At 39.7% G+C, this 24,231-nt stretch overlaps 1 protein-coding gene and 1 pseudogene across 6 annotated transcripts in view; one reads left to right on the top strand and one right to left on the bottom strand.

Moving 5' to 3' along the window:
* Positions 1-24,231, bottom strand: part of Mapk10 (mitogen-activated protein kinase 10) — a 337,874-nt gene that overhangs the window by 289,206 nt on the left and 24,437 nt on the right. The window lies entirely within an intron of this gene.
* On the top strand, positions 15,018-17,026 carry LOC101570112 (annotated as a pseudogene). The gene has a single exon (XR_002820655.1). The product of XR_002820655.1 is annotated as a succinate--CoA ligase [GDP-forming] subunit beta, mitochondrial pseudogene (transcript).

Genomic DNA, 24,231 nt, shown 5'->3' with positions numbered 1-24,231 from the left:
ATTTACTGTTTTTTGTTTTAATAAAAATAAATAAAATCAATACAATCTCTTTTTGAGATAAGCAGGGGGTTACTCTCCTATGCATGATTTTTAAAAATCATAGAAATGGAATCAATTGTCATACCTAATGTTATCACCATTTAATGTAATAAAAATGCCACATACATAAAAGCCAGTGACTCTGATAAAGTTAGAATCATAGTTGAGGAGCCCAAAGGGCTTTTATCTATGACCACTATATCTATCAGGAATCACGTCAGAAATTAAATTAGGAATTTCCTAAATACTTACTATGCTTCTAGAAATGAACATGTTTCTTTTCAACAACATGCTGTCATAGTGTGTATTTAATATCCCCCAGGAGGCCCAGGCCATCAGAGACTGTGGCTTTGGAAGGGACCCAGTGGGGGGAATGAGAGCAGAGAGCTGCTGGGGGCAGAGCCTGGTTACTGGTGGGACTGTGGGAGTGTGGCCCAGAAGGGCCTCTCCCCTTCCTCCCCCATCGCTTCCCTTCCTTTTCTCTTTCTGCTTCCTAGCCACCATAATGTGAGCAGATTTCCTCCACTCTGGCTCTTTCACCACCATGCCAGCCACACAAGGACTGAAACTTCTAAACCATGAGCCAGAATAACTCTAACCTTCCTTTAAGTTACTGGTTCCAGGTATTTCAGGAACAAAGAAAGCAATTATAATACATGTTGTTTTTTAAAAAAACATTAGAATTTGTCAGAGCTTTATGTTTGCAAGTCTATTTACTTCCTGACTTAATAAAGATCAACTAGATAGCTGTATTTCCAGTTATACACAGTCTTTTTTTTTTCATTGTAGGAATTTATTGTATAATTGCAGATTTAGGTTGAGGGATGATACACACACACACACACACACACACACACTACATACAAAAAAGAGTAGAGCTGTGCACTCTAATGTCACAGGTGGCACCACCCTTATCATTTTAATATCTTTTTTTTTCCATTGCACTCAGTCTTTATAAGAGCTAATACTTCAATCCACGGTTCTGCCAAAAAAAAAAAAAGCTAATACACCATAATTTCTAGAAAATATTATTGTACTTTCCTGAAAGGAAGAGAATGACAAAGGCAAGCAATGGCTTTGCACTACTATAAGATATTTGAACTCTGTAGACATCTTGCAAGAATCTCAGAGACCTCCAGGTTTCCCAAACCATACCTTGACAACTGTACTAATGTATTCACTCAAACCTACTTTCTAACCTGACCATAAGTAAAGTTTCACCAATTTAAAAACTCCTATGATATTATTACATTCTTCACTAAAATATAAATAGGATGTAGTTCATCTAGCATCATTATGCAAACCAAAATAGGCACCATCATACATGGGAATTGTCCTTCTCAACATTTTAAAATAAAAGAATAAATTTTCTTAGGGCAAGATAAAAGTTGTGGCAAATATTTGTTGTTTACTCATGAAAACATTTCAGCAAGTGAAGGAAATATATTTAACTCTAACATTGTTTCACCTCGCCTTAACCCACCAGATGAATATCTTCCCATGGAGCACTGCGCGGTAATGCTGCAGTAATAACTCCTCTCTGTGTGCACTCACATTCACATATACAAAAATTTCAAAAGGGAACTTATGCACATGTGCATAAGTGTGGGGATGAGAAGGCTGGGTGAGTGCCATAGATTGTAACATTAATTGTGATGCAAAAAGTTTAAAGAAAGTGCAAAAGGCAATGGCCCTTTGTAGAGAAAAGGAAGTGCTTCAGATTGAGATGAAGACTCAGGGCTGAGAAACAAAACATACACCTGTAAGTAGGATCTCCAAAGGAGAGATGGGAAGCAAAGTTTTCCCAGGGTTAAGAGGTAACTGAGGGCTGGACAAACAGCTCAGCGAATTAAAGCGCCTGCAAGCAGGCGCAGGGGCCAGGGCTTCAATCACCGGGCCTGCTATGAGATGGCAATTGAAACTGGGCATGGTGGTGTGTGCCTGTAATCCCAGCTCTTGGGAGGCTGTAAACAGGCAGATCACTATGAGTCTGATCTACTAGTGAGACCCTGAACACCCTGTAGACCCTTCCCTAAAATAAAAATAAAAAAGAAAAGAAATAACTGAAAAGAAATCATCATCGATATTTAAGTCTGAAAGTCTTTCATTGGATGGATTAAAGCAAGAATATGCCAGTCAACAGTCAACATCTCGGCCAATCATGAACCAGTGGATGACTGCTGAGTTGGAGCACTAGGCATGAGATGCTCGAGGCGAGAGGCAGAAACTATAAAGCGTACCGACAAGTGAGTGTAGCAGTATCGTGAGAGAAAAATATTTCAAAAATGACTCAGGTTCTGACACTAGTCCACAAAGGAGGTGATGATGTCATAAATACTAATAGAGAAGTAAGAAAATAAAATAGTTGATTTGGAGGGAAAAATAATTATGAAACATGTTGAGTTGGAGCTTAAGCAACCATTTGAAAGTAGGGGATAGGGTGTAAAGCTCACTAACTTTAAACCTGCACTGTTGGATTGGAAGTAACAATGAATTTCTTAAGTAATTCAAAAAATTGATTGATTGATTGATTGATTGATTGATTCTTAGTGTTGTATTGTCTTACAAAAATAAAAGACATTAGCCTGCATTTCTGCATGAAATATAAAATGAAGGCAATCTTTCACAAAAGTGTTACTTTCTTTACTGAATTTCTCTTGATTCAAAGATTATGGAGAGAAAAAGAAGTAAAGGAGAAATAAAATATATCAGTGAAAGGAGATGATGACACGATGACTGCATTTGTCTATTTTTTCATTAGTTACAAGGATGTGCCTCGTGACATGATTTAAATCATACACAGTCTATTTAGATGCATCTACCTAAGGATAATACCCACAAGCTATGGGCCAGTGAATCACCAAGCTTTCACTCAGTTTAGAATAGACTAGGAGAAGAATGTATCTGTTCTGCTGAATAAGGAGAAAGGAGATTTTCAAAGCTATCTGGGTCTGGAAAGAAAACATACCACCTTGAAAATGGAAAAAATATCTACTTTCTGTGAATTTTCCTGAGATGAGCCACTATTCAACTGGGGTGATTACTGAAGCTATCTCTTCTGATGTTTAAATTGTATTCAGTAAACTTTGCTTCATGAGTCTAAAACCTCACTATGGTGATGAAGAAGCTAGCATACATGAGGTCTCTGGGAGTGCTCAGCTAAGGGTCGCCGCCCCCCCCCCACCGCAGCAGCAGCAGCAGCATCCACACCCCCAACAACTGAAAACATCATACACTGATCACTTCCACTCATAATGTTGGATAGATATGCACATCCTACAATCCCCACTTAAAGGAAGGGAAGAAATCCTTCCTAATTCATCACAGCAAATTGGTACATATGATTTATTCTGTAGTCTGCCTTTTATTTAAAAGTCTACTGCATTCTCTAACTAAAATGAGAAATAACTGCATCTGGAACACAGCCCCACATCCTCACCAATGCAGTACACATGCACATGCCCATCCTTCCATGGTTGCCAGAGGCAGATCAAGGTTAGATGCGCAGATGTCCTTGTCCCAGATATAAGAAGTAAAGGACCAACACTTGGGAAGAAAGAGTTTGTCCACACCTCCTCCAGCCACCTGCTGCCACATTCCATGCTCTACACTTACCTGCATGGCAGAGGGGCTTCCACCGATACTGATGTAAGCATCAAATCATCCCTGTGATTTTTGCAGGCCTGACTGTAACTCAGAAATGATTTTAGAGGCTAAATGTAGGCATCAAGAGCCTATCTGGAGGCCAGGGAGATGGCTCAATGGAATAAGTGTTTCCCTGGCAAGCACAAGGGTCTGAGTCCAATCCCAGTTCCACGAAAAAAAAAAAAAAATCTATCTGGTACAGTGTAGGTGTGTCACCTTAGCCAAGTAATTGCCCTCTCTCACAGTTGGTGCCAATATCATAAATCAAGGATTCACTGAGCTAGTAAGAACAAAAGATTTAAGATGTGGAAGTAAGTTCAAGCAGTGCCTGGCATATAGTGCGTGCTTAGTAAAGATGACTTAGTCTCGCAACCTTGTATGCCAGGCCACATGCAGGTCTAAAAGTCAGGCACTGCACCACTACCTTGAGTTGTTAGTTATAGGCAAGTAACAGCCTTAGGAAAAGTTTGCTGCACTCTGGCTTTGACTCAAAAGTACAGACAATATGCTTTTTAACATAAGCATCTATTCTTATACCATATGACTAATATATGACTAAATGACGTGATGAAGTTACAAAGACTTCTCATCAAGGTGTGTAAGACATGACCTTCATCCTTAGTCACTTCCTTATGAACAGCATTCCTAGGAGCCCAATATTTGTACAACCGTCAGTGCATAAAATCAAGGGAGAAGTTGACTCTAAAATTGCTGGCAGCATGCAAGCCCACTGACATATGTTCACCTTCCTAAGCTGGAGTCTGGTTTTTAAAATAGCATTCATTCCTTGAGGCACTATTTATGATGTTTTGCTCCTCACTGTTATTTCTTTCCTAATTTCTCACTGTGTGGTTTAGTGACTTTTCTCATCAAGGAAGAATATTTATTCTTTTCCTGCTGTGCAGTATTTTTTATGACAGCAACTTTAATTATTTACTGCACATTTCCCACTGTGACCCAGAGAATAACTTTTAAGATGGGCTGCTCTATGTTTCATGTAAGAACCCAAGGTTAGAGACAGATGCCATTAGCAAGCCAAACTCCAAGCAGTATTTGACTACCCAGTTTTAAGCATGTACAAACACACAGACACACATGAGTCAACCATAAGCATGGATTTGTTCTCAAAAACAAATACCCATGCTAAGCTACTAACAAATATAGAATATTTATATGGCTCGAATAGTACAAATGTGTTAAGATCAAGAAAAATAGCTCAAGAGCTGGCCAGGTAGCTCAGCAGACTAAAGTACCTGCTTCAGCAGAGTGCAGCGGCCAGGGTTCAATTCCTGCCTCCACATGCCATGCCGGCCCTGCACCGGGGCACACTGAGATGGTGATTGAGACTGGGCATGGTGGGGAGTGCCTGTAATCCCAGTGCTTGGGAGGCTGAAAACAGGAGCATCACTACAAGTCAGATCTACATAGTGAGACCCTGTACACCCTATAGACCCTGTACTAAATTTATGAAAAAAGAAAAATAGCTCAGTATTAATAAAAAATCTTAAGTGATAAAATATTAAGGAGAAAGTTAATCCTTTTCATAAGCCATTTATATTTAGGTGAATCTTTCCCTTTTCTGTGATTTTGAATTTTTCTACCATGACTGCATAAAATTTTTAAATGACATCAGTCATAGGATACCATCGAAAGGACTCCTACTTGAAATTTAAGGCCCTCTATTCCCAACAATGCTATTAAGAAAGCAAATTTTTTAAACTTGTGGAGAGCACATGAGATTTCTATGAAACTATAACTACATTTGATCAGAAGATAATGCCAACTTTTGTATCCTTCTCTGCAAAAGTAGATCATGTGTTTCATAATTTCTACCCCAAGTGTCATAGCAGAAATAGTGAGATTCTTTCATTCTTAGGTGTTACCCAACTCTGTTCCCAAAGTTTTGATTGGGTCAGTGTCTTGGCCTCTATCACAGTCCTCTTTTAAAATGATAGTCACACAAGCACTCCAACCTTGGCTCCCTGAGACTATGGAATCCACTTGTGAACAGGAGGCAGAGACAATGGCAGTACCCTCTGAATACCGAGCCTGAAGCCGCTCTAGAAGGCTCATGTGTGTGGAACTGTCTGGCTTCATGCACCATTCACCATTGGTCAGCGGCAGAGTGTGCTGCTGAGAGGTGAGGCCTGGTTGGAGGTGGTCACTGGAAAAAGGACCCTGGAACGGAGCATTCTTGTCCCTGTCCCTGTCCTTCCCTTCTCTCTCTGCCTCCTGCCATCATGGGCCAAACCACTACATGGCTTCTGCCTTGGAGCCAGGTGACCACAGACTGAAACCATGAACCAAAATCGACCTCTGCACCTTTCAGGTGAAGTTGACAGATGTTTCGTCCCAGTGATGAGAAAGTGACCACAGGAAATAAAGCCCTTGATCAAGCTGTTCTTCAGGTCTTCAACAAAACCTATTTCATATGATCCAGAATAATCAAAATACTGCCCAAACTAACTGATATAGGAGGACTATCTTAAACTAAAATAGATGTAGAAATACTATTTTGCATAGATTTTAATGTCATCTGACCATCATTCTTCTGCAGCTATTCTTCATTGATAAAATGAACTGGAAAAGGAAATCATTTCTCTTTCATTCATATGAGAAAAAAATATATAAGGTGTTATGAACTTCACTTGTAGGTAAATGAATGTACCTCCTGAATGTAATGTTACATGAAATAAACCAGACGCACAAGGTTAAACATCACACAGTTTCTCTTATATGAGAAACATAAAATACAAAAAGCAACATAAAGACTGATAATAGGAAGCATGGAGATCATTTTCACATGGGAAAGAGAATAGGAGATGGGAAAATGGGGAGAGAGAGGGAAGAAAAAAATGGTTTTTAAAAAAGAACTGAATCAAAAATTAAAATGGAGCATCTGTAAATGGGAAAGGCACAGAAGTTGGAAGTACAGGACGGAATGAGAAGGGAAAGGCATGAGAAACGCATGAGGATGGGTTTTGCACACAGGCAGACTCCCCACAATAAATGTAACCATTGTGTATTGCAAACATGTACTAATAAAAAAAACTAAAAGAAAGACCTGACTTAGCAAGCAGTAGGTAAATTGGTCCAAGAATTGCTCATTCAGCCAGTGATAAGACTCAGTAGCACGAGCGCCTGCCTGACAAGTGTAAAATCCTGTTTGATTCCTAGTACCAAAAATAAATAAATACATAAAACCAACTGCTTTCCTTAAAAACAAACAAACAAACAGAATTGCTACTTCAAATGCCCAAAGGTATGCAGGTAGTGCAGATGTAACCAGGGCAACACGCGGGTGACTGAACGTTACAGCAGCTCTTACCACAGTGAGGATGTTTACCTGATGCTTTTGAGTTTATCATTCTGCATGAGAGTGATTTATTTAGAGGTCTGTATTTTTAAAGAACTTTTAATTGACACTAAAGATTTTTTTAACAATGTGTAAGCCTTGCTAAACAAGGAGTCAGCCAAAGCAGTTTAACAACCTCTGATTTAAGTCGCATGACAATGTGAGGCCACAAAGGAGCTATGACCCGCTCTGTGTCACAAAGTAGGCCTCTGTCACAATCCAAAGAGGTTTTCCTTCCCCTGGAGAAGCACCTGTCACCACCACACCATGCCACATTCTCTGGAGAAGGCATGCACTGGAACCAGGTTTTGTCTTATTCCCCAAGGAATCTTTATGGCTCTGGGCTGTCGTGATTCTTCCAGGGGACCTGGCCTTACTCATAATTTCCTGACCTGCGTTCAAGTTAGGGCAGCCTCCAGCTTCGGGTGGTCACCTGCAAGCCTCGGCAATCCTTAGCCTGTGCAGCACGGCTGGCATCTCTGCATCATCCTCCACAGCCTTATCTCCGAGGGCCTCCAGGTCTGCATGCATATTTCTCCCTTCTTAAATGGACACCAGTTATACTGCACTTACGATTCACCTAACTCTACTAGGACCTCATCTTCACTGAACAGCATCAACAAAGACCCTGTTTCTGAATCAGTTCACAGTCATAGGTTGCAGGGAGACAGTATTTTTGAGGCAATGCTATTCAATTCTAAGAGCAAAGCAGCTTCATGCATTCTTTTTTTTTTAATATTTATTTATTGTGTGTGTGGCCAGCTCAACCCACCAGGGGGCGGGGCTGGCTGGCATGTGGTGCTGGGGGATTGAACCGCGGTCCCTGTGCTTTGCCAAGCTTGTTCCAAGTAGGTGCTTTAGACCACTGAGCCATCTCTCCAGCCCCAATGCTATTCAATTCTAAACATCACTAATCTACTTGGGGCTAATTTCAAGACTGAAATGTCAGTAATCACTGCAGAGTAAACAAAGTTCTAAGATAAAGGCAATTAGCTTGTGTATTGTCTACATTTTTAAAAATTATAACAATTGGGAATATGTAAGGAAATCTAACAACAAAATAGAAAAAACTGAGAACATTTAAAAATAGTCAGTTGTAGGCTGTCTTGAGATGAGTGGGGACTCATCTCAAATTGCCTATAGATTTAAGACATTTCAGTAATCTGTAGGAAGCCTCATAAAAAAGCTAAATAATTCAATTATATTAATAGGGAGGAAAAAGTGATGACAGGAAAACCCGCTTTCCATTTCCTTGCATCTGTGAAAGGTTCCATCTAATTTTATCAAATAGTTATTAAATTATCTATCACTGTGCTCATTGTGGGCATTATGTAAACCAAATGAATAGATCAGGTCTCCAGCTCTGAGAAGTTTGCAATTTCCAGACAGTCACACACATTAATAATATTGGGCTGGCAACATGACACATAGGAAAGATCCCTGGGCATTCATCGTGACTCACACCACCACTCGTGGAACCAGAGTGAGCTTCCTAACTTCTGCATAGTGCTCCTTCACTTCAACCTAGGGTGGCTCAACCCTAGATTATCTCTAATAGCCCTTTCACTCGTCAAGGGACAGGAGAAAGACCTGCGTTCAGTGGACCTCTGATTTCAAGGGTGTCGAGAGAAGAATCATCAGAATGCACAAAGACTCAGGAGAAGGAGCCACATCTCAGTGCATCACTTCCACTTACGGAGGTGAGTAAGACAAGGAAAGTTTAGCAAAAGGAGACAAGAGAGATGGCCCTGTGCAATGAGATTTAGGGCACCAAAAGACAGGTGAAAGCATCCACGAAGATGAGGGCTACAGAAAGGGCAGGGTAAGCCAACTGAAAGGAGTGAAAAGGAGAGGGGGCCAGAAGTGCAAAGAACAGGAGAGAAACTGAAGCCAGAAACTGTGCCAAGTAGTCTCAGGGCATGGAGACTTGATGCCTGCTCCTCCTCTGGCAAGGATGGCCACATGGCCGAGTTTTCCATCTCAGCAAGTTTGGACAAAATAGCCAGAATAGGCACTCTCTGTGAAGATATAGGAAGTCCTGAGTCATCCATTTGGAAAACTCAGAAGCGGTAGAATTATTACAAGAAGCAGATCCAGAAGTTGTGGCCCTGGTTGCACCCTCAGCCATCCTCCTTTCCTGCACCTCTGACTCCCTGGCCAGAGAGGCTCTGAACAAAGATAACCAAAGTCAGACTGAGCTTGTTGGGGAAGCAAACGAGCACCATGAGTTTAACTTCACCTTGTCCAGGGTCTTCTCTAACTCCAGGAAAGCCTGGTTAGCTCTTGAACAAGCTCAAGCCAGAAATGAGGGTAGAAGGGATGCTCCCAGGGATGACCCTCAACCAATAAGTGGCGACAGTCACCATTTCCAAGTCCTCTGTACCCCTGGAATACCCAGGAGTTTTTGTCTAAGTCAAACCAACTTCCTGTGCAGATACGTGCTCCCTACTCTCTCATGCTTTGACTCACTTCTGTTCTCTCAGTGACCTCCAACATATACTATTACACTCAAGATTCTCTTATTCTCTGCCTCAGACTCACATATTTTGAAATTTTCTCTTTTGGAAAGAGGCTCATGTCAGTAACGCATAGGCTAGGTGAACACAAAGAGCAACGGTATCAAGACATGAAATCACGAATCCAGCTCTGCTAGCAAATCTCTGTGTGTGACCTGGGACCAGGCAGTTAATCTGTCCAACCTATGATTTTTCACATTTTCAAAACTCAAACATCAGATTACATTGCCTAGGTTATTTCCATTAACCTAGTACTTAATTTGAAAATCTATGTCTCTCTACGTGTGGTGATGCACATCTACAATCCCAGCTATTTAGGGGTACGTTTCCCTTCTGGGTTACCAGTAATTCCAGCTATAGTCTATTATCTTTCACAACTTTAATAGGAGCCTGCAGTGGTATAACTGGATTTATATTTCCAGGAATTACTTGTATTTCCATTCCAGGTTCTCAAGTACTTTATAATAGTTAAATCAATAGAATGTATACATTTAGTGTCAGAAGAACTGTTACTGATAATTTAGTTTTGGAAGATAACGATCACATATGGATGGTTTTCCTGACATTGTAACTCTATGACAGGTACGTGCTGCTCTCATTTGATTAATTGTAAATGCAACTGTAAATCAAATGTCCATAATTCCATAAGTCACTTGTTTGGATCTATGATAACTAAGAGATAGCCCCAAATGAACGCCTATGTTTAAATTGCACTACCACATGTGCTGAGTCATGAGAAATTATTTAAGGAACTGCTCCTGACAATTTTGCTTGCAAAACCAAAGAAAAGAGAAAGAAAAAGAAAAGAAGGCAGAAAATCTTGCATTTGTTTGTCCTTGGAATTTTTTCCACATCAGCTTTTTACTCCTCAGGAAACTGCATCCTTTCTGTGTGAAATATTTGAGAACATGATCCAGTCAGCCAGCATACACTCCGCAGAGGGTCTATTTATAGAACTCAGAAGGTGAGATGACACAGAGAAAGAAGATGAGCTATGAGTGGGTAACATAGACGAATTGGCAGGGAGGAGGCAAGCTGGTGGAATGGTGCCCTGAAGAAGTCTGAGCACTTCCTATTCAAGTCTGACCTCCTCCGAGAGCCTACAAGGCAAGACAAGGCAGGCGGCACTCCTACTGCTGCATCCTCTCCCAACTCCACCTTGTTCACATGGGCAAGTCCACTGTTTCCAGAGCTCAGCAGCAGTAGCAGAGACCTGCTGTTGTCTCAGGTTTACGAGAGGTAAAGGTTATCCGAGGTGACTGCAGCACCTAATCACTGACCTGCCCTTGGGCCAATGGCAGCCCCATTCCTTCCTGAGAAATTCAAAATCTGTCAGTGTGGATTATATACTCACCAGAGTCATGTGAAGTGTGAAATATTCATGCCAAGAAAAAGGAAAAATGTTACTTTTTGATCTCAGAGAAGACAAAAGTTAATTTTGACAAATACTTTTTCTCATAGCAGGAGACGAATTAGAAACCCATCTCACATTCTGGAAAGAAAAATCTCTTTGCTCTCTTCTTTAAAGTCCATTAGGAGGGCTGGGGAGATACCTCAGTAGAATAAGTGCTTGCCTGGCAAGCCCAAGGTCCTGAGTTCAATCCCCAGTGCCACAAATATAAGTAAATAAATAAAGCCCATTAGGAATGAGATCTACAGTCTTTACATCTCTAAATGTGGCTTCACATTACATTTCAATTGTAAATTCAGAGCAGGAAAGCAAGGTACAAGTAAATTGGAAACAGTGCTTGCCAACGCTATGCCAGACAGTTATATGTATGTTTATATGTGTTTATTCATACCACACATCACCACATTGTGCTAAACATTTTGGAGAGCCAAACCATCCAAGATCCTGCAACAAGGAGAGGTCATGGAGCTGGGGAGATAGCTCAGCAGCGTAAGTACCTGCCTTGCAAGCACAAAGTCCTGAGTTTGATCCCCAGTACCAAAAATATAAATAAATAAAAATGAAAAGCAGAGGTCAGAATCAAAGTGCAAACTAGGTCTATCAAATTTTATAATCATATCTCTCCCACAACAATCCAAGCAAAAATTAAAATTCAAGAGTTTATCATAATTAGAAAACAATTCAAGTAATGGTTCACAAAGTCCTCTTTTATCATCTCTGTTGCTCTAGTTTCTGCTGATAAGACTTAATATGATAGGGCCAGCAAGGTAGCTCAGCAGACTAAAGCACCTGCTTAGGCAAGCTCAGAGACTGCAGATTGATCCTGGCACCACATGTTGTGCCAGCCCTGCCCCCAGGGCAGGCTGATCTGGCCAGAGTCTAAGCATAGAGTCGCACCCCTCTAATCCCAGCACTGTGGAGGATGAAAGCGACAGGATCGCCATGAGTCCAAGCTGTGTAGTGAGACCCTGCAACAACCAAAATACATTTTTCAAAAAAGATTCAATACTGTGAAAAAATCATCAAAAACTGTTTTGCTATTGTATTCAGTAATGTATTTTTTTATTTTGCATAGAACTCATAAGTTGAATTGGAGATAATTATGAGAGTTGAGAGGTTAAGAAAATATACACTGAGAAAGTATATTTAAGAAGTATATAACTTAAAGAGAAATAATTTGCCTTTAAGAAATTGGAAAGATATTTCAGGAATTATTGAAGTCATTTTTGCCATCATTAGAATTCAGTTTTAAGCTAATATTTAATCTGTTCTGATCCATTCTAAGTAGTAAAATTAAAAATATAGTATATTGCTTCTTTCTGAGATGCAAAGTTCCCAGCAAAGGTTTTGGAGCCACAGAATCAATACTGGAGTTTAAGAGAATGGCTGTGGTATACCTACAGTGATTGCATTAATGTCAGAACTAACAAGACAGAAATATAACAACCAGAATTTATCAAGTGCTGATTTTATACCAGACACCAGAACCACATATATTTTATCTCAGCCCATGCAGCAACATTGCCTGGGACAGAAGTTTAATGTGCTCAAATAGAAGTTATAAATGCTCAAATCTTAAGCTCTTCAAATGTCAACAAAAGATTAAAACAACTAAGCGGGACGTTGTTTTCAGATCCCTGATTCTACAGGACCTCTGCGATATTTAGCTAGGATAACTTCTAATGGCGGACGTGTGTGGAGGGCTACACTCAGTAAAGAAGGTGACAGACAAGCAAAGGTGTATTTAGATTCAGAGAAATGTTAGTAGTGTCAGGTATTCAGTATCATCGCTCCTTTCTCTGAGAAATTTTCTGTTCATTTTTCTATGCAGTAATCAATTATTATAAATAGATTATACATATTCCATCCCTATACACATTAGAAACCCCCATCCATAAATCCTATCATGAAGAACATATTAAGGAACCTTTTTTCTCCCTATTTTTAGTCTCCTTTTCAAAATTTCTTCAGCATGAATTCTTTTTAAACATTTCTAAAATAAATATGTTCTAAAACATATTTTAGCATAGCACACACGTGTGTGCACACACACGCATGCACACTTGCACACATCCGCAGAGCCTCTCCACAGTTGCTTTTCATAATAAAAGTTGTCCATCTCCATACTATTTTAAGGTGGTGTCTCAACAAACACTCATCTGCTAGTTACTCAGCTCATACTGGCTTCTAAATTGCCTACTTTTTTTGGACAAGGACTTTTACACAAAAGAAATAAGGAGTTCAACTCAGTTTTTCATTTCCAGCTCTTTCTCCATTAAAATTTTTATTTTTATTTACCCTTCTCTACTTCTGAGATTCCTCTTGAACTTGCAACTTGAACTGCAAAATGTTCCTAAAAAGGAGAAAAGGCCTCTCTCTACACCAACAATTGAGTTGGCAGAAGAGGTCTCACAGAACAATGATGTGGGAAAGAAATCGCTAATTTAGGAATAAAAACCACAACTAACCTTTTTGGACCTTACTGCATGCCCAGGCACCTCTAAATGAAATAACTCAGTTCATTCACAAAGTACCTTAGGAGTTCTCACCACTGTAGTCTCCATTTACAGAAAAAGAAACTGAGACACAGCACCTTTCCAGTTAGTCAGCTAGTAACTAGTGCAGTTAATCTTTCAACCCATACATTTTACTTGTGAAGCCAGTTCTGCTTAACCACCATACTATGTTGCTTTTAAAATGTCATCATTGGGCTGGGGAGATAGCTCAGGGGTCTAAGCATCTATTTGGCAAGCTCAAGGGCCCAGGTTTGATCCCTGGTGCTGTATGCCATGCTGGCCATGAAACTGGGCATGGTGGCACATGTCTGTAATCCCAGCGCTGGGGATGCTGAAACATGAGGATCACTGTGAGTGTGAGCTGTGTAGTGAGCCCCTGTACCAAATAAATAAATAAAATTTAAAATGTCATCATTGAATTAATGGCATCAACAAATAACACCACTAAACAAAGTCCTGTGTGTGTGTCCATGCTTGTATTTATTATGAAAAAATTTATTTTTATATCTACAAATTTAAACAGATTTCAAAAATGTGTGTATGTCTGGAAATAAAAAATTAGAACATTGCTGTTTTGCCATAGTTTAGATGTGAAGTGCTTTTTAAAAAAAAGAAAAAAAGTAGTTTGAAAGAACTATTAGAAATGATACAAAGGGACTGGGAGATGGCTCAGTAGAATAAACACTTCCCTGGCAAGTGCAAGGGCCTGAGTTCAATCCCCGGTTCCAGAAAAAAAAAAAAAAAAAAAAAAAAGATACAGAATTTCGCTAACCAAAATGATAGGAATTCAACAATAGTTGTTGCATTGCATATTGTTGTCTTCAAATTAGTTGCTCAGATTACCAGATATAAGCATACAAAATTGATCAAAAATTTTTAAAAAGAAAAATATGAGCATTAACTGTTCCTTTCAACATACTAGTAGAAATCAGCAGCACAATTATATAAGTTATTCTGTGTATTTTCATAAACGCCATATTGTCTCCTTAAGAACCTGAAAGAGTAAATTAAATCTGAAAGATACAGTAGATAGTGTGAAAGGGAAAGAAAATGTGCAAAGGGAAGAGACAACTAGGATGAGGGAGAAGAGAAAAAAGAAAAAAACGGAAGGGGGAAAAAGTGTGTGTGTGTGTGTGTGTGTGTGCGTGCACACATGCACATGCATAGGAATTTTCGAGTAAAAACAATTTGGCATAGAATATGCACCTTAACTCTTTTCTCCCTATTTCCTTAGTTGAACAATGATATGAGAACCTAGGTTACTAACATATATTTTTAACCAGTATCAAATGAGTAAGAATACTGAATAGTTTTTGTAAAACAAAATCTGAAGCAGACCTTATTTGTTGACATAGTAATTGAGCAGCTACTATGTTTATACAGCATACAAGAGGACTGGAAAGAAGAAAATTCTATCCTTGAGGATTTCTCAGCCAGAGGAAAGTAGACAACCTAAATAACAACAGATATTAAGAACCCTAATAGAGGTTCCTGGTTAAGATGGTGTCCCCCGCAGCCGCGCAGGAGGGCCAGTTCCTGTGAGACCTGGTGCTCTGGCCCCGGGTCTCAGGCGGTTCAGTGCACCTCCAGAAGATGGCTCAACCTACAGCAGTACCAGAGCAAGAAACTGATGTCTGACAGTGGAGTGAGAGTTCAAAGATTCTTTGTAGCAAGCACTGCCAATGAAGCTCTGGAGGCTGCTAAGAGACTAAATGCCAAAGAGATTGTTTTGAAAGCTCAGATCTTAGCTGGAGGAAGAGGAAAAGGTGTCTTCAATAGTGGCCTGAAAGGAGGTGTTCATTTAACAAAAGACCCCAAAGTTGTGAAACAGCTGGCTAAACAGATGATTGGGTATAATAAAGCAACAAAACAAACTCCCAAAGAAAGTGTGAAAGTTAACAAGGTGATGATTGCTGAAGCCCTGAACATTTCCAGAGAAACCTACTTAGTGATTCTGATAAACCGGGCCTACAATGGCCCTGTGCTGGTGGGTAGCCCCCAGGGTGGCATTGACATTGAAGAAGTGGCCACTTCCAATCCAGAACTTATTTTTGAGGAGCCAATTGACATTTTTGAAGGCATAAAGGTCAGCCAAGCTCAGCGGATGGCAGAAAATCTGGGCTTCCTTGGGACTTTGAAAAACCAGGCTGCAGATCAAATTAAGAAGCTGTATAATCTCTTCCTGAAAATTGATGCCACTCAGGTAGAAGTGAATCCCTTTGGTGAGACTCCGGAAGGCCAAGCTGTCTGTTTTGATGCCAAGATAAACTTTGATGACAATGCTGAATTCCAACAACAGGAGATATTTGCTATGGATGACAAATCAGAGAATGAGCCCATTGAAAATGAAGCTGCCAGATATGATCTAAAATACATAGGACTGGATGGGAATATTGCCTGCTTTGTGAATGGTGCGGGACTAGCCATGGCTACTTGTGATATCATTTTCCTCAGTGGTGGGAAGCCAGCCAACTTCTTGGACCTGGGAGGCGGTGTAAAGGAATCTCAAGTGTATCAAGCTTTCAGATTGCTCATATCCGTTCCTAAGGTTGAAGTCATCTTAGTCAATACTTTTGGCGGTATTGTCAACTGTGGCGTCATAGCCAATGGAATCACCAAAGCCTGCTGGGAACTGGGACTGAAGGTGCCCCTGCTGGTCCACCTTGAAGGAATGAATGTCCAAGAGGCTCAGAACATACTCAGAAACAGCGGGCTTCCCATCACCTTGGCTATGGACCTGGAGGACACAGCCAAGAAGGCTGTGGCCAGTGTGAGAAAGAAGTGATGTCTCCTTGGAGCCATTTTCCCAATGACTCCTTCGTTGTGAAGAGGAAGAAGAGGGTTGGGGCGGGAGACAAAACAGTTCGCTCACTGGGAGAAAATGGGGAAGTATGAATAAGAATCACTGTGAAAAATCTGAGATCTGTGTCCTCTTAGATAAATTACCCAGACATCCTAGTCTGATTTTATATATGTAGTAACTCTAAAAATAATGTCCTCTATTTGCAAGCACTTGCCCACTTTGGGGAACAGTCTCTGGCCCAATTATGTGCATATATACACAAATTTAATTAAGGCACACCTTGGCTCATTGAGAAGAATATTGATGAATAGTTACCTTATGGTAGAAAAAAAAACATGAGCCATAAAAACCTCAAATAGGATTCCATTTAACATTTTAACTGGCACAAGGGCAGACCTAAGACATTGAAGCAAATAGTTATTACACACTATAGCAGTTTTTGTAAGTTTCTAATTACAACACATCTTTAGAAAAAGTTAGGAATATCCTAAACACATTTTACAGTGGAAGTTCTACATTAATATGCCATACATGTATTTTACCATTTGCCTTAATATTGAATCTTGTTTACTTTATGCTAAAAGTACAGCCAAAAGCCTTATTTGTGATTTTGTAGTAGAAGGTTTCATTTTAATTTCACTACTAATGAATGCTGATTCTTAGGGACATCTCTGTAATTAAGTCATGTCATAATGAAACGACTCTGAAGATGGAATTATATTGAGAGCATCCTTTCTCCTTACTGACCATCATCTAGCAGGATCTACCACCCTGCAGTAGAAAAATGGGAAAAGGTAATTTTGAAGTGATATGGTTTTTTTTTCATAAGGTCTGTTTCTTTTGTGTGTGGAAAAATGTTTAAAATTAGGTTTCCATTTAAATTTTGGTAAAATTTTTACCTTTATGCAAATTTCAATAAAATCCTAAATTTTTTAAGCACAAAAAAAGAACCCTAATAGAGGTATGGAATAGAGCTATGATGACAAGAAAGTGGGGTGATATTTCTGATGGGCAGGGAAAATTTCAGAAAGGCCGTCACCAAACAGTGATGTCGCAAAAGGGATGTGACTGACCCAGCCAGAGGCCAAAATTAGCAGGCATGGAATGTTCTACTCAGCAAGAAGAAACTGGCAGGACTTGTTCTATTGAGGGGCCATGCAGAGTTGTGGATTTTTTGAGGGCAGGAGTAGTACTGACAAGACTGTAAAATAATCTACTACCAGCCTGAGGACTTTGGGCTTCATGCGGAAACTCTGGATACTTGTAAACCAGGAAAAAACATGTTTCAATCTAGTCAGAAAATTCTCTCTTCTCTCATTGAATCTGCTTCATTCATATCTTGGAGAGAGCTGAGGCAGACAGACTGTAAGGAAGTAATAGAAGTGGTTTCACTGAAAGACACCCCTATGGTTTGGAACTTAGATGTCTCCTGGGTTCAAGCTTGTGGCATTACAGGAAGGTGGCAGAACTTTCAGGAGATGAACCTGTTGGAAGCAGGTTAGGTCACAGGAAGGAGTTATTAGGACCCCGGTCACTTCTTCTCTATCCTTTCCTTCCCTTCCCTTTCTTTTCCTTTCCTTCCCATCCATTCCTTCTTTTTCACTTCTCTCCTTCTCTTTTCGTCCCTTCCTCTCCTATTCTGTCTGTCTCTATCTCTCTCTGTCTCTCTGTCTCTCTCTCTCTGTCTCTCCCCCCCCCCCCGCCTTTTACCTCTACCTCTCTTCAACTTTCTCTTTTATTCATTTCAGGAAGTGAGCCATTTTGCCCAAACCATAATACAACTTACCACAATCCCAAAAATAATGGGGCAAACCAGCCATGACAGAAGCCTCTGAAACCATGATCCACAATAAATCTTTCCTCCTTTTAAGTTGATGGTCTCAGATATTTTGTCACAGTCATGGAGAGCTGACTGACACAGATGGTATGTGTCTGAGGCAGGGCAGTGACTAACATAAGAGATTTGATAGCAACCTGGCTTGCTCTGGCTTCTCCTTCACTCTTCTAATTCCCACCAAAATGCAGATGTCTCATACACCTCTTGAAAATAGCCCCAATTTCCTTCATAGTATATATATATATATATATATATATATATATATATATATATATATATATATATATATGTCTGGATTCATCTCGAGTTTGGTTATATAAAGGTTAAATCACTGAAAATTTACTAAGAGCAATTCTATACCTCTTTTCACAACTGGGAAATAAATTAAGTGATAACAACAGAACTAAAAGGCTACCACATTCAGTGGACAGATAAAATTGCTAATGAAAAATGGAGTAGACTATTGATGTCCACAGTTGTATAAATATGCCTAACAGTGTAGAACATTTCCTTGATTCCAAATCAACGCTAAGTATTTAACTCTATCAATTTTTGTTATGTTACTGCAAGAACTCTTAAATCAACCCTGAGAATATTTTATAATTGTGTCATAGGAATATACATCATGTACAGTAACTAAAAGTTCTTTTACTTCATATAACATAATATATCTGGTTTAATATCAAATTGTTCCTTACAATTTTTAAAACTTGGTAACAAGTATTCCAACTAAAATTTACAAATACAGAATACCTTGAGATATTTGTGAGTATCGATTTCCTATCCTAAGTTTTAAAAATTATCTCACTGAGTTTTTAAATATATAGTTTTTTCTTTCTGCATCTGACTACCTGACATTTCCTCTTGCATTCTAGCACTCCTTTCTTTTACAGATATCTAAACATTTACAAGTTTTACTCTTGCATTGAATGCAGTTCTTCTTTTCCATAATTTTATTGAGAAACAAATAGCAATGAGACAGTTTCAAATCAAATTGGTAGGACAATTTCAATAATTAACACATTGCATACTGTCTTCCTAGTGGTTATTTGTTGTACAAGATGCGGACATAATATCCTATTTACAAACACTATTAGAACAAATCCCTCTATTCATTGAATTAAGAGAATGCAGCTATATATCTATCCTAACCATTTTGAATACACAGATACAAAATGAACATTCATCTGTATCCTCTTTTTTTGTTTAGTTCTGTCATTTAAATATTATAGGTATGTGAACTCAGCAAAATATTCCAAAATAGTCCAGTAGTCCATAATAGTATTAGGTCTTCCACTTGACTGACGATGTCAGAAGTTGTTGACCCGAGTCCCCTACAGCTCAACATGACAACATGGCTTTACTTCCTATGCTTCATTTTTATACTTCTCTGCTGGATGGTTAAGACCAAGATAAAGCAAGACCTATGTCACTAGAATTGTGGCTTTTGGGTCTGATAAGGTCAGTGAAATCCCCTCAGCATTTATCCTGAGACCTTGTACCTCAGATTGTGGAACCTTTGTCAGTGTCAGCCATGTGGATGAGTCACGGCCATTGCTTGGCCAATGTGCTCCCCATGAAAGGCTGAGAATGTTTTCTCTCCATGTGACTCTCCTTAGGCACACTCTACGTCATCGATCACTTTCCTCTTAGGCCCCATAATCTCCTTGATCAGAAAATTTGGGACACTACTAAGTTACATGACGTTACAGTACAAGTAACGTCATTAATTGACCTTGGAAGGTTAAGGCTGAATGCAGGTCTTTAAAGGAAAACATGGCCACAATATCCTTGCTAAAGGATATTGTAAATTCATTAATTTACATAATACTGCTGCACATTTTAAGATACTTCATCTCTAAAATCTTGCTGTGGTTTAAATATTTCTTCTCCAAAACTTAGGATGCTTGGGGAGTGATACAGTCCAGGCCACAAGGGCCTCTCTGGAATGCACTCAACCACCTCACCCTTCTGTCTTGTCCAGGTGAGGATGGAAAGAAGCACCTCACCATGCGCTGAATGATGACACCTGGATCATGGACTTAACATCCTCTTATTGGCACAGGGAGCCAATAAATTTCTGTTCTTTATAAATTAGCCCATCTGGGATATTCTATCATAGCAACACACACTGGATTCAGACCAAGGTTTCTACTTATTTGAAGTTTCCTTAAAGCTATACACACTATCTGTAATAAAGCCCACTCCACAAATGTAAGTATACCGAAACGTCTATGTGTTGACTGCTTCCTAATTCACAGATCCCTAGTTCTACCCTTGTCCCTATTCTATTACAGAGCTTTTAAGAAACACTCCTAGTCTAGAGACACTAAATTGCCTTCTTGATATGCTGCAGTTTCACTGATTAGGCAGCCATCATTGCATTATGAAAAAGGAAGCTGCTCTTGGCTGTCTGCATACTGGGTGAGGGAGGAGCCTGAGCCAAGTTCAGGCCAGCAGGGGCGAGATCCTGGATGGGGCTCGTGGTACTGCGACTCATCCGCCCATTCCTATAAACTTGCTCTCCACTGTGCCATTTGCTGTGCTGCTACGTGGCGATCTGGAGTCACAGGTTCGCTTCTCCCTCATCCAGTTATCCTGATGACTTTGTCCTCTAAACTTAACAGGTAGTCTCACTACTACGAGATGGAACAAAAATACATGGTGAATGTTTAAATTTTTAAAAATGTATCACAGCAAAAGACAAATTGTCTTGAATCCCCCTGAAAAGGCACTTTCTAACTTTAAACACATTTATCCCATCATTCTTGCCACTTTCTAGAAGTTCTAGATGTTCTTTTGCCTGATCCAAAATTCTCTCAAAACTACAACAGATGCAGCTGCAGAGTGCCAGCCAATGGAAAGGCAACTCACGAGAACACTGCAGGGCTTCCTTGTCCACCCTGCGCCCACTGGCTCGGGCACGGTGCTCTTCCCCAAAGTGAAAAGGACCACGAAAGGCCAACATGTTCAATCAGCTGACGATCCTATAGCCGGCACAACAGCATGGATAAACTCATGAAAAAGGACATTTGGAACTGCTTTAAAAAGTGGCAAGAATGGAGTGATATTTGTGTCTGAAGCAGGGCTGGGGGGATAATTTTCCACGAAATTAACAGTAATGTGTCTTATACATTAAAGCATTTTTAATTTAGACATTTACCTTATTTTTCCATCAAGTCTCATATCTTTTCAAGATAAAAGTCCATCAATAAATAATACATCTATTGGGAAAAAGTCGTCATGTCAGAAGATGGTCTTCTATTGTCTTCAAATGCAGCTGTACGCAGTGTTATAAAATCACAAACGTTGAAGTCAATGAAACACCTTTCTGAGATAAAGGCTGAACAGGACATCTATTTTTCTAGGCCTTTGTGTTGGCAAAATTTGGGCTCTTAATTTATGAAAATTCAGCAAAGAGAACACTTAGGAATGCATGGTCATGTGACTACATGTGAGCACATATGTCATTATTTCTTAAAATGTATGAAATGACACATAAGGGTGTACCGCACTGTGTCTGTTCAGAACGGCCGATGTTCTGCTGGAAATAATACAGTAATAACATGATGTTTATTTTCAGTTTCTTTATATTCAGGGAGAAATGTGTGTGTAGTTCAAGAACCTGCTAGCTTTATAAAGTCCCCATCCTAATAAGATTTACCTAGTGAAGCAAAATCAGATGCAAGCATCAGGCTTGCAAAATAAATTTCCTCCTTCTCATTTTTTTTTTCTTTTCTACTCTACTCCTAAGGAAAGCTCTCCCAGAGACCAAGATAAGCTGCAGAGATCACTACTAAGGAGTCGCCTCTCATTTCTATTGCTAACTTGACACAGTCACAAGGACGGGTTTGCATTTGCAATTTGTTTTGTATGTCCAGTGTGCTCCTTGGTAACCCTGCTGGATATGGGCCCACGGCATGTAGAGACTAATCCTCTTCACCTTCCTAGAAGTAACTGTAACACTCTCTGTCGCATGTAACAGAATCTCAGTATTTGTTTTATGAGTAAGATTTGAAAAAATTAACAATGAGAAAACATTTAAGTACTGACAAGAAGCTTCTCAATCTTGTGAATGACCTATAATAAATCTACAACTCAGAGACAGAGTGGGTCACTATTTGTGTTTTTAAATATCTGTGGAGCCGGCCAAATAGCTCAGTGGATTAAAGCACCTGCAAGCAGGCACAGGGACTGGGAGTTGGATCCTGGGCCTGTTATGCTGGCCCTGCCCCCGGGGTACACTGAGACTGGGCGTGGTGGTGCTCACCTGTAGCCCAGCTCTTGGGAGGCTGAAAACAGGAGAATCACTACAAGTTCAATCCAGTAGTGAGACACTGAACACCCTGTAGACCCTACCCTAACACACACACACACACACACACACACACACACACACATCTACGATAATTTCCTATCCTTTTGGGGAAGCTACAAAGTGAAGCATGAAGACAGCAAGAATGACTGTCTTTCTTAAATCATCAGGAAAGTTCTTAAAATCAGAGTTTTTCTCAGAATCTCACTAAAGCATAAGCCAGAAATCAGTCTTTTCCTAAGGGGTAGGAAATTCTCTACCAAACAAAAAAGAGCCTATGCAAGAAAGGGACACACGTGCTGTCTCACTCAGGACTAACCACGGAACACAGGACAAGTTAATGTCTGTGACTACAGCAAGTCCTTAGCTTGCGATGTGGCCGCATGGAGTGCTAGCACAAGTGCCTCAGGCATGCTTGCAGCAGCCTGCAGCTCAGAGAACAGAGACTCACTACTGCAAAGCCAGGCAGGAAGCCCTGCCTCAGTCCTCCCCCTTGCTCAGGAAGGATGCTAACTTCAGGGTGTGCAGCACGCTTGACAAGAGCACAACATGCTCCTCCCCTCTCACAATCACTGGGTGGAACAGAAAAATGTTCTCTCTTGGCTTCGCTGCCCTAGACTCCGCATAACAAAGAAAATGCTCTGAATTACATCAAGCAAGCAGTCACTGAGTTATTTCAACAAGGAAAGGTTCATGCACACTTTATTAAGAACAACAAATCAATCATGAAATGAGCCTCATGAAATACATGTGATAGCGAATGTGAGGCAGTGCACACAGTGATAAATGTTTCAGCAAGCATAATTATCTATGAGGCCTGTTTAGAAGGAAAATAAGCCACACATTGCCATTTCTCAATTCATTTCACTTGTGTTTTGCCTGAGCTTACAACCAGAATGCACTTAATCACTAACTATATCTTTCAGTCATTAATTTTGTTTCCACACCCTTTTTCCTTTATTAATGACTGCATATGTTGCTGACTTAACTAATCACCTTACTTTTCTCCTTAAAATATACATTTATCCCAGATAACAAAACTATTTATGGCCCACAGTGATGTAGAGTTTTTTCAAATAATATGCAAAACAAAAACTAGAGGTACAATAAAGCTAATGTATTAAAGCAATAACTTTACATTAGCAAAATTACATGCTACTTAGATGCATTTCAGTAAATTTAATATAGCTTTAAATAAACTATTTACTTGAAATAGCACTATATTGAATGTAACTTTACAGTGTATCATTTTATTAGTTTTTATTTTTTTTCTTTATTAGTACATGTTTGGAGTATATAACTATATTCATTGTGGAAAACTAAAACCTGGACATAACACATTTTAATTGTTTTTACATCGCTTTTGCTGCTCTTGTCATTCTGTAAACCATTCTCCTTCATTGGGAAGTTTTTATTTAATTAATCTGAAAAGTTTCACATGGTCATCAAAGTCACACTAAGAAGGAAAAGCTTTGTGCAATAGGCCTTTAAGTTTTATGTAAAAATATTCTCAGAGTTCTTTTCCTTCAGTTTTGGGAGCCACAGAAGCTGGAAAGTTGGTCAAGTGTATGAAAGTGAGACCAGGCCTCAGTTCCATACCTAAAGCAGTCAAGCTACCTTAGTCCTGCGATAAGCACCCTGACTGGTTAAAGTTGGCTATTAGCCAGTAGGTAACCTTGTGTCACATTTTACTAGCTTTGCAAAAGCATAAATAAACACCCACACTGTTGTTCTGTGGGTTGTCTCATCAACCAGGCAGATGGGCCACCACCTAACCCAGCTCTTGTCTTCTTG

The sequence above is a fragment of the Octodon degus genome, unplaced genomic scaffold (assembly GCF_000260255.1).
Source record: "Octodon degus isolate 3935 unplaced genomic scaffold, OctDeg1.0 scaffold00028, whole genome shotgun sequence".
NCBI classification, from domain to species: Eukaryota; Metazoa; Chordata; class Mammalia; order Rodentia; family Octodontidae; genus Octodon; species Octodon degus.
This window is presented reverse-complemented; position numbering and strand designations above follow the sequence as displayed.